This window comes from Oncorhynchus gorbuscha, linkage group LG12, assembly GCF_021184085.1.
Source record: "Oncorhynchus gorbuscha isolate QuinsamMale2020 ecotype Even-year linkage group LG12, OgorEven_v1.0, whole genome shotgun sequence".
Lineage (NCBI taxonomy): Eukaryota > Metazoa > Chordata > Actinopteri > Salmoniformes > Salmonidae > Oncorhynchus > Oncorhynchus gorbuscha.
In genome coordinates, this window is record NC_060184.1 from 48,628,015 (window position 1) to 48,637,857 (window position 9,843).

General features: G+C 45.9%; 1 long non-coding RNA gene across 1 annotated transcript; it reads right to left on the reverse strand.

The window, feature by feature from the left end:
- Positions 1–733: 733 nt before the first annotated feature.
- On the reverse strand, positions 734–7,449 carry LOC123991723. The gene is made up of 3 exons (XR_006830848.1): positions 6,874–7,449; positions 6,284–6,410; positions 734–1,094 (listed from the first exon to the last, which is right to left on the reverse strand). It is a non-coding gene; the product is annotated as an uncharacterized LOC123991723 (long non-coding RNA).
- Between the last annotated feature and the right edge of the window lie 2,394 nt (positions 7,450–9,843).

The following is a 9,843-nucleotide window of genomic DNA, read 5'->3' on the forward strand; positions in this document are numbered from 1 at the left end:
CTTCTTAAAGAAAAACAGGTCTGTGAGAGCCGGAATTCTTACTGGTTGGTAGGTGGTAAAATACTTATGTCATGCAATAAAATGAAAATGAATTATTTAAAAATCATACAATGTGATTTTCTGGATTTTTGTGTTAGATTCCGTATCTCACAGTTGAAGTGTACCTATGATAAAAATGACAGACCTCTAAATGCTGTGTAAGTAGGAAAACCTGCAAAATCGGCAGTGTATCAAATACTTGTTCTCCCCACTGTATAGTTGCCTGCGAGCACTATAGTAGCGTCACGTTTCGTTTTGCGATTTATTGTTTTGTTTTGCAATTGGCCCTCGGCCCCTTTGGCCTTCATGTGGACCATGTTTCACCTAGTAATAAAAATATGTGGAACCCAGATCACGCTGCCCTTTGTTCCAGTTATTATGACGAGCATGACACTGAGAGACTGTGGAACTTCCTTTATCTATGCGTCCCAGGACATGATTGGCAATACATAGAGACCTGAGGGTCTAATCCCACGAGCTCACTTGGTACCAGCGACACAGCCTCTTCCCGGCCAACTTGCTGCTTCTCACCCTCCTCTTTGTTAAAACATGCCTCTCCTGTGTCTGGAGGTGCTGTTAGGGAGCAAAGTCTAAAGTGAAGACAGTGACAGGTTCACCCAAAAGCAAACTTCCATATTATTCTGTCCTTAATTTAAATGTATTTCCCCTTGTAAAGAGTTGAGACCAGGCTTTATGGAGTCTTACATTTTCATTTATTTCTCAGATTTTTCAGTTCATATCCTTTTAACAAAGCACATTCCAGTCTCATGTATTCTTTTTGGTTTACATATTAACATGATTTCTTGTACGGTTACACTTCTTCATTATCAGTCTTCATGTCTTTCCACGAGCTCAGAACCCAACACTTCAGGGAGAGGCTTGTCCAGCTGGCTATGGAGTGCAGAAAGGACCCGACTGTTCTCTTGAAGGAGCCAGAGTTACAGCTCCCCAAACCCAACATCCCTGCCAACATTTCCACAGTGCCAAAGCCTGCTAGAACAGCTGCCATTACCCAATACCAGATGAGATTCACCAGCTGAAGAATATTCTGGAGCCTGTCATGTTTGTCATTTATTATCTTGTCTTGTCCCTGTGCTTCCCATGCTATTCGTTTCCCTCTGCTGGTCTTATTTGGTTCTTTCCCTCCTTCTAGCCCTCTCTCTCCCCCTCCCTCTCTCACTCTCTCGCTCTCTTCTCTCTATCGTTCCGTTCCTGCTCCCAGCTGTTCCTATTCCCCTAATCATCATTTAGTCTTCCCACACCTGTTCCCGATCCTTTCCCTGATTAGAGTCCCTATTTATTCCTTTGTGATCCGTTCCTGTCCCGTCGGTTCCTTGTATTGTATTCACCATGCTGTGATTGCGTTTCGCCCTGTCCTGTCGTGTTTTTGCCGTGATTGTGTATCGCCCTGTCCTGTCGTGTTTTTTGCCTTCATCAGATGCTGCGTGTGAGCAGGTGTCTCTGTCGACTACGGCCTCGCCTACCCGAATGAATCTGCAGTCTGTGGCCGCTTCTCCAGTTGTTTCCCTCTACAAGTCTAGAGGATTTCTGTTATTCCGTTTTGGACTGAAATAAACTCTGTTTCTGTTAAGTCGCTTTTGGGTCCTCTTTCACCTGCATGACAGAAGGAACCGACCAAGGAATGGACCCAGCGACTTCAGACGCTCGTTACACTGCCGTCGAGATCCAAGGAGCCATGCTCGGCAGACACGAGCAGGAATTGTCCGCTGCTCGCCATGCCGTGGAGAACCTGGCCGCTCAGGTTTCCGACCTCTCTGGACAGTTCCAGAGTCTACGTCTCGTGCCACCTGTTACTTCCTGGCCTGCCGAGCCTCCAGAACCTAGGGTTAATAACCCACCTTGCTACTCCGGGCAGCCCACTGAGTGCCGCTCCTTTCTCACGCAGTGTGAGATTGTGTTCTCTCTCCAACCCAACACATACTCTAGAGAGAGAGCTCGGGTTGCTTACGTCATTTCACTCCTTACTGGCCGGGCTCGAGAATGGGGCACAGCTATCTGGGAGGCAAGGGCTGATTGCTCTAACAAATTCCAGAACTTTAAAGAGGAGATGATTCGGGTTTTTGACCGTTCAGTTTTTGGTGGGGAGGCTTCTAGGGCCCTGGCTTCCTTATGCCAAGGTGAACGGTCCATAACGGATTATTCCATTGGATCTGTTTCGCACTCTTGCTGCCTCTAGTGAGTGGAACGAGCCGGCGCTGCTCGCTCGTTTTCTGGAGGGACTCCACGCAGTGGTTAAGGATGAGATTCTCTCCCGGGAGGTTCCTTCAGATGTGGACTCTTTGATTGCTCTCGCCATCCGCATAGAACGACGGGTAGATCTTCGTCACCGGGCTCGTGGAAGAGAGCTCGCATCAACGGTGTTTCCCTGCTCCGCATCGCAACCATCTCCCTCCTCTGGCTTTGAGACTGAGCCCATGCAGCTGGGAGGGATTCGCATCTCGAATAAGGAGAGGGAACGGAGGATCACCAACCGCCTGTGCCTCTATTGCGGAGTTGCTGGACATTTTGTTAATTCATGTCCAGTAAGAGGCCAGAGCCCATCAGTAAGCGGAGGGCTACTGGTGAGCGCTACTACTCAGTCCTCTTCATCTAGATCTTGTATTACATGTCGGTCCATCTACGCTGGACCGGTTCGGGTGCTACATGCAGTGCCTTGATTGACTCTGGGGCTGAGGGTTGTTTCATGGACGAAGCATGGGTTCGGAAACATAACATTCCTTTCAGACCGTTAGACAAGCCTACGCCCATGTTTGCCTTAGATGGTAGTCATCTTCCCAGTATCAAATTTGAGACACTACCTTTAACTCTCACAGTATCTGGTAACCACAGTGAGACTATTTCTTTTTTGATTTTCCGTTCACCGTTTACACCTGTTGTTTTGGGTCATCCCTGGCTAGTATGTCATAATCCTTCTATTAATTGGTCTAGTAATTCTATCCTATCCTGGAACGTTTCTTGTCATGTGAAGTGTTTAATGTCTGCCATCCCTCCCGTTTCTTCTCTCCCTACTTCTCAGGAGGAACCTGGCGATTTGACAGGAGTGCCGGAGGAATATCATGATCTGCGCACGGTCTTCAGTCGGTCCCGAGCCAACTCCCTTCCTCCTCACCGGTCGTATGATTGTAGTATTGATCTCCTTCCAGGGACCACGCCTCCTCGAGGTAGACTATACTCTCTGTCGGCTCCCGAACGTAAGGCTCTCGAGGATTATTTGTCTGTGTCTCTTGACGCCGGTACCATAGTGCCTTCTTCTTCTCCGGCCGGGGCGGGGTTCTTTTTTGTTAAGAAGAAGGACGGTACTCTGCGCCCTGCGTGGTTATCGAGGGCTGAATGACATAACGGTTAAGAATCGTTATCCGCTTCCCTTATGTCATCAGCCTTCGAGATTCTGCAGGGAGCCAGGTGCTTTACTAAGTTGGACCTTCGTAACGCTTACCATCTCGTGCGCATCAGAGAGGGGGACGAGTGGAAAACGGCGTTTAACACTCCGTTAGGGCATTTTGAGTACCGGGTTCTGCCGTGTTCGGGTTGCCAATGCGCCAGCTGTTTTTCAGGCATTAGTTAATGATGTTCTGAGAGACATGCTGAACATTTTTGTTTTTGTCTATCTTGACGATATCCTGATTTTTTCTCCGTCACTCGAGATTCATGCGAGTGGTGTTTACAGAAAGCTTCAGCACGTTCGACGTGTTCTACAGCGCCTTTAGAGAATTGTCTCTACGTAAAGGCTGAGAAGTGCTCTTTTCATGTCTCCTCCGTTACTTTTCTCGGTTCCGTTATTTCCGCTGAAGGCATTCAGATGGATTCCGCCAGGTCCAAGCTGTCAGTGATTGGCCCGTTCCAAGGTCACGTGTCGAGTTGCAGCGCTTTAGGTTTCGCTAATTTCTATCGGCGTTTCATTCGTGATTTCGGTCAAGTTGCTGCCCCTCTCACAGCTCTTACTTCTGTCAAGACGTGTTTTAAGTGGTCCGGTTCCGCCCAGGGAGCTTTTGATCTTCTAAAAGAACGTTTTACGTCCGCTCCTATCCTCGTTACTCCTGACGTCACTAGACAATTTATTGTCGAGGTTGACGCTTCAGAGGTAGGCGTGGGAGCCATTCTATCCCAGCGCTTCCAGTCTGACGATAAGGTTCATCCTTGCGCTTATTTTTCTCATCGCCTGTCGCCATCTGAGCGCAACTATGATGTGGGTAAATTCTTGAACTTCGCCATCCGCTTAGCCCTAGGCGAATGGCGACAGTGGTTGGAGGGGGCAGACCGTTCCTTTGTCGTTTGGACAGACCATAAGAACCTTGAGTACATCCGTTCTGCCAAACGACTTAATGCCCGTCAAGCTCGTTGGGCGTTGTTTTTCGCTAACGTTTCGAGTTTGTGATTTCTTACCGTCCGGGTAGCAAGAACACCAAGCCTGATGCCTTATCCCGTCTGTTTAGTTCTTCTGTGGCTTCTACTGATCTCGAGGGGATTCTTCCTTATGGGCGTGTTGTCGGGTTGACAGTCTGGGGAATTGAAAGACAGGTTAAAAAGCACTCACGCACACTGCGTGAGTAACCTCCTTTTCGTTCCTGTTTCCACTTGGCTGTTCTTCAGTGGGCGCACTCTGCCAAGTTAGCTGGTCATCCCGGTGTTCGAGGCACTCTTGCGTCTATTCGCCAGCGCTTTTGCTGGTGGCCGACTCAGGAGCGTGACACGCGCCGTTTCGTGGCTGCGTGTTCAGACTGCGCGCAGAAGAAGTCTGGTAATTTTTTTTGCTGCTTCTGCTCCTGGTCTTGCTGGGTCTCAGTCTGTTCCCTGCCATCGCATCTCTCCTGTTCTTGTCCCTGCCCTTGCTGTGTCTCAGTCTGTCCCTAGTTCTCATTTTTTTTTTAGAGTAGTACCCTAGTTTCCCTTTTATCGTTTTTCGTTACGGTCCTGAGGAGAGGAGTTGGGTTCTTTCTCGGGACGTGCTGGACCGTTTGATCTATGATTTCCTCCGTTGCCGCCAGTGTTCCTCCTCGAGAGCGCCAGGAGGCGCTTCGGTGAGTGGGGGTACTGTCATGTTTGTCATTTATTATCTTGTCTTGTCCCTGTGCTTCCCATGCTATTCGTTTCCCTCTGCTGGTCTTATTTGGTTCTTTCCCTCCTTCTAGCCCTCTCTCTCCCCCTCCCTCTCTCACTCTCTCGCTCTCTTTCTCTCTATCGTTCCGTTCCTGCTCCCAGCTGTTCCTATTCCCCTAATCATCATTTAGTCTTCCCACACCTGTTCCCGATCCTTTCCCCTGATTAGAGTCCCTATTTATTCCTTTGTGATCCGTTCCTGTCCCGTGGTTCCTTGTATTGTATTCACCATGCTGTGATTGCGTTTCGCCTGTCCTGTCGTGTTTTTGCCGTGATTGTGTATCGCCACTGTCCTGTCGTGTTTTTGCCTTCATCAGATGCTGCGTGTGAGCAGGTGTCTCTGTCGGAACAGCTCCCCAAACCTGCAGTCTGTGGCAACTTCTCCAGTTGTTTCCCCTCTACAAGTCTAGAGGATTTCTGTTATTCCGTTTTGGACTGAAATAAACTCTGTTTCTGTTAAGTCGCTTTTGGGTCCTCTTTCACCTGCATGACAGAGCCTGCCTGGAACATTCAGTTAACACAACATCCATATTCAGTTGTTCAATTAGACTGATATTCAATTAGACTGATGTTGTAGTATAATATAGATAATATAATAATATTATATTAGAATGCCTAGCATGCTCACAACTGCACTGTGGTATAGATTTTGCTTGCTCTTGCACATATGTATATAATTGTGTACTAACAAGTTACTAAATGATTCCAGCTGCATTAAAAACCAATAAAGTGTTGACTTCAACTTCTGGATCAAGTCATTGTGATATTCATGAAATGTATTTGAATAAACAAGCTACAATGTTACTGCTAAAAAAATGATGCAGGGAGTTGGTGTATCATTTAAACTTGAAGTTGTTGGCAAGTAAACATGTTTCAATAACACAGAATAGTTTGTCCAAGTAGAAATGGCTTGTATTCAAGATGTTTATTTGCTCTAAGTCGCTCTGGATAAGAGCGTCTGCTAAATGACTTAAATGTAAATGTAAATGCTCTGCAGACTGAGGTGAGTTTACACAGTGATATGCAGGAACAGTTATGGCAATGTATGACAAACTGTATATACAGTTTAATACAAATAAACTGCTAACTCCTATAATAAATACTACAGTTCTACAAAGGGAATTACTTGCCTTTGGTGTGTTTGGGTGGTGCAGTGAGGTGTTCGGAGTCACTTTGTTACAAGGGGAGATTGTTGTTATGGGACATTTCACATCTCTTCAGTCATCAACTTCTTTGTATCCAAGCGGCATTGTCTGTGAGAGAAAGAAAAACTATTAGACATTCATTGTCAATCGTTGTGTACTGTTTGTATTCCTACTGTAGCAGCAAGATGTAGAATATGAGACATCTCAGACATACGTTAGCTAGCTAGCAACAAAACACAAGTATAGTTACTCAAATATGAGTCATAAAGCCAAAGTCAATCCTTTAAGCTTCGTCATCATCATCAAAGCCTTTCTCCAGTTTAGCTTCTACTGACTTACACGGAGGCTAGCTAGGCTAGTTAGCTAGGTAGCTATAACTTTAGACTACAATACATTTGAGGTATAACAAATAAAGCTAGCTAGCTAAACGTGGCTAGCTTGGCTTGTAGTGTTACAACCAAGCCCTGTTATGGCTGAATCGATCATGAAATTGTACTGTACTGAACAACACTGCCTTGTGTAAAAAGATAACTTATATTGCTAGCTAGCTACCGACAGCAAAACAACGTACTTGTTTGTCATTTGCTCTCCTGCTGGCCCAGTTGGTCTAGGAGCTTCTGAAGAACGTCTCCAGCATCCCTCTATCCGTGTGTCGAAACTTCGTTGGTCTGTCACACGTATGTGATCCATGGGGTCTGCAGTGACCCTCTCCAGTAAGATCTGTCCGCGATCTAATTTGTTGCAGCACAGACATTCCTCCTTTGTCGACATGGCTGGACAGCACCCGCATAAGCACCACCAGTCGTTATCTGACCGTGGCTCCCCAGAGTCAGGAGCAGCGGCTTGCTGGTCTTGCAATTATTTTTCTCGTTGTCACAACTCCTCTTCAGTGTATTCCGGCTCAAATAAATAGGGCTGTGTTTCTTATGTAAAAGAATATTCAAAAACTAAATATTCGTCCTGTAACATAACTCTCGCGTAGAAACTAATACCGCCCCCGTTTTGAAAAGCCCGCTTTCGAGGGTGGGAACGCAATTGGACAAGGAAGTAGGGCTCCCGTCAGGCTGTATCAAATCAAATCAAATGTATTTATATAGCCCTTCGTACACCAGCTGATATCTCAAAGTGCTGTACAGAAACCCAGCCTAAAACCCCAAACAGCAAGCAATGCAGGTGTAGAAGCACGGTGGCTAGGAAAAACTCCCTAGAAAGGCCAAAACCTAGGAAGAAACCTAGAGAGGAACCAGGCTATGTGGGGTGGCCAGTCCTCTTCTGGCTGTGCCGGGTGGAGATTATAACAGAACATGGCCAAGATGTTCAAATGTTCATAAATGACCAGCATGGTCGTATAATAATAAGGCAGAACAGTTGAAACTGGAGTAGCAGGACGGTCAGGTGGACTGGGGACAGCAAGGAGTCATCATGTCAGGTAGTCCTGGGGCATGGTCCTAGGGCTCAGGTCCTCCGAGAGAGAGAAAGAAAGAGAGAATTAGAGAGAGCATATGTGGGGTGGCCAGTCCTCTTCTGGCTGTGCCGGGTGGAGATTATAACAGAACATGGCCAATATGTTAAAATGTTCATAAATGACCAGCATGGTCGAATAATAATAAGGCAGAACAGTTTAAACTGGAGCAGCAGCACGGCCAGGTGGACTGGGGACAGCAAGGAGTCATCATGTCAGGTAGTCCTGGGGCATGGTCTAGGGCTCAGGTCAGTTGAAACTGGAGCAGCAGCACGGCCAGGTGGACTGGGGACAGCAAGGAGTCATCATGTCAGGTAGTCCTGGGGCATGATCCTAGGGCTCAGGTCCTCCGAGAGAGAGAGAGAAAGAAAGAGAGAAGGAGAGAATTATAGAACGCACACTTAGATTCACACAGGACACCGAATAGGACAGGAGAAGTACTCCACATATAACAAACTGACCCTAGCCCCCCGACACATAAACCATTGCAGCATAAATACTGGAGGCTGAGACAGGAGGTGTCAGGAGACACTGTGGCCCCATCCGAGGACCCACTGAAGAGATGAGTCTTCAGTAAAGGTTTAAAGGTTGAGACCGAGTTTGCGTCTCTGACATGGGTAGGCAGACCGTTCCATAAAAATGGAGCTCTATAGGAGAAAGCCCTGCCTCCAGCTGTTTGCTTAGAAATTCTAGGGACAATTAGGAGGCCTGCGTCTTTTGACCGTAGCGTACGTGTAGGTATGTACGGCAGGACCAAATCAGAGAGATAGGTAGGAGCAAGCCCATGTAATGCTTTGTAGGTTAGCAGTAAAACCTTGAAATCAGCCCTTGCTTTGACAGGAAGCCAGTGTAGAGAGGCTAGCACTGGAGTAATATGATCAATTTTTTTGGTTCTAGTCAGAATTCTAGCAGCCGTATTTCACACTAACTGAAGTTTATTTAGTGCTTTATCCGGGTAGCCGGAAAGTAGAGCATTGCAGTAGTCTAACCTAGAAGTGACAAAAGCATGGATTAATTTTTCTGCATCATTTTTGGACAGAAAGTTTCTGATTTTTGCAATGTTACGTAGATGGAAAAAAGATGTCCTTGAAATGGTCTTGATATGTTCTTCAAAAGAGAGATCAGGGTCCAGAGTAACGCCAAGGTCCTTCACAGTTTTATTTGAGACGACTGTACAACCATTAAGATTAATTGTCAGATTCAACAGAAGATCTCTTTGTTTCTTGGGACCTAGAACAAGCATCTCTGTTTTGTCCGAGTTTAAAAGTAGAAAGTTCGCAGCCATCCACTTCCTTGTGTTTGAAACACATGCTTCTAGCAAGGGCAATTTTGGGGCTTCACCATGTTTCATTGAAATGTACAGCTGTGTGTCATCCGCATAGCAGTGAAAGTTAACAATATGTTTTCGAATAACATCCCCAAGAGGTAAAATATATAGTGAAAACAATAGTGGTCCTAAAAACGGAACCTTGAGGAACACCGAAATTTACAGTTGATTTGTCAGAGGACAAAACATTCACAGAGACAAACTGATATCTGTGTAGTCGTTACCAAGCCAGGGAAAATGTGTCAACCTAAATATCCTGCAATGTCATGGCAGATAGGACATTGTTGAGACAAGTCCAATGGCTGTATTGAACAAGGAACAACTATATCTACCCGCTGCTAGTGTGATCATACAATTGGCAAAATATAAAGGCCGAAATTATTGCTACAAAACATGACTCCATTCATTTTTACATCAGATAGCAGACTCAATCAACAGATGACATCATTGGTTGAACTCTCCTGGGGCGAAAATGCAAAAATACCACTATAGTGCATAACTATGTCTGAAACACCTCTCACCCCAAATAGTGTTTAGCTGTGAAGTTTCCCTTGAATGACTTGCTACCCGGACAGTTTGGTCTGCCAGTCAAAAAAATCTCAATCAAATCGAACTTATTTGTCACATGCGCCGAATACAACAAGTGTAGACCTTACAACCACTTAACCAACAGTGCAGTTCAAGAAAGAGTTAAGAAAATGTTTACCAAAAAATAAACAACAATTGTTTTTTTAAAGTAACACAAGAAAATA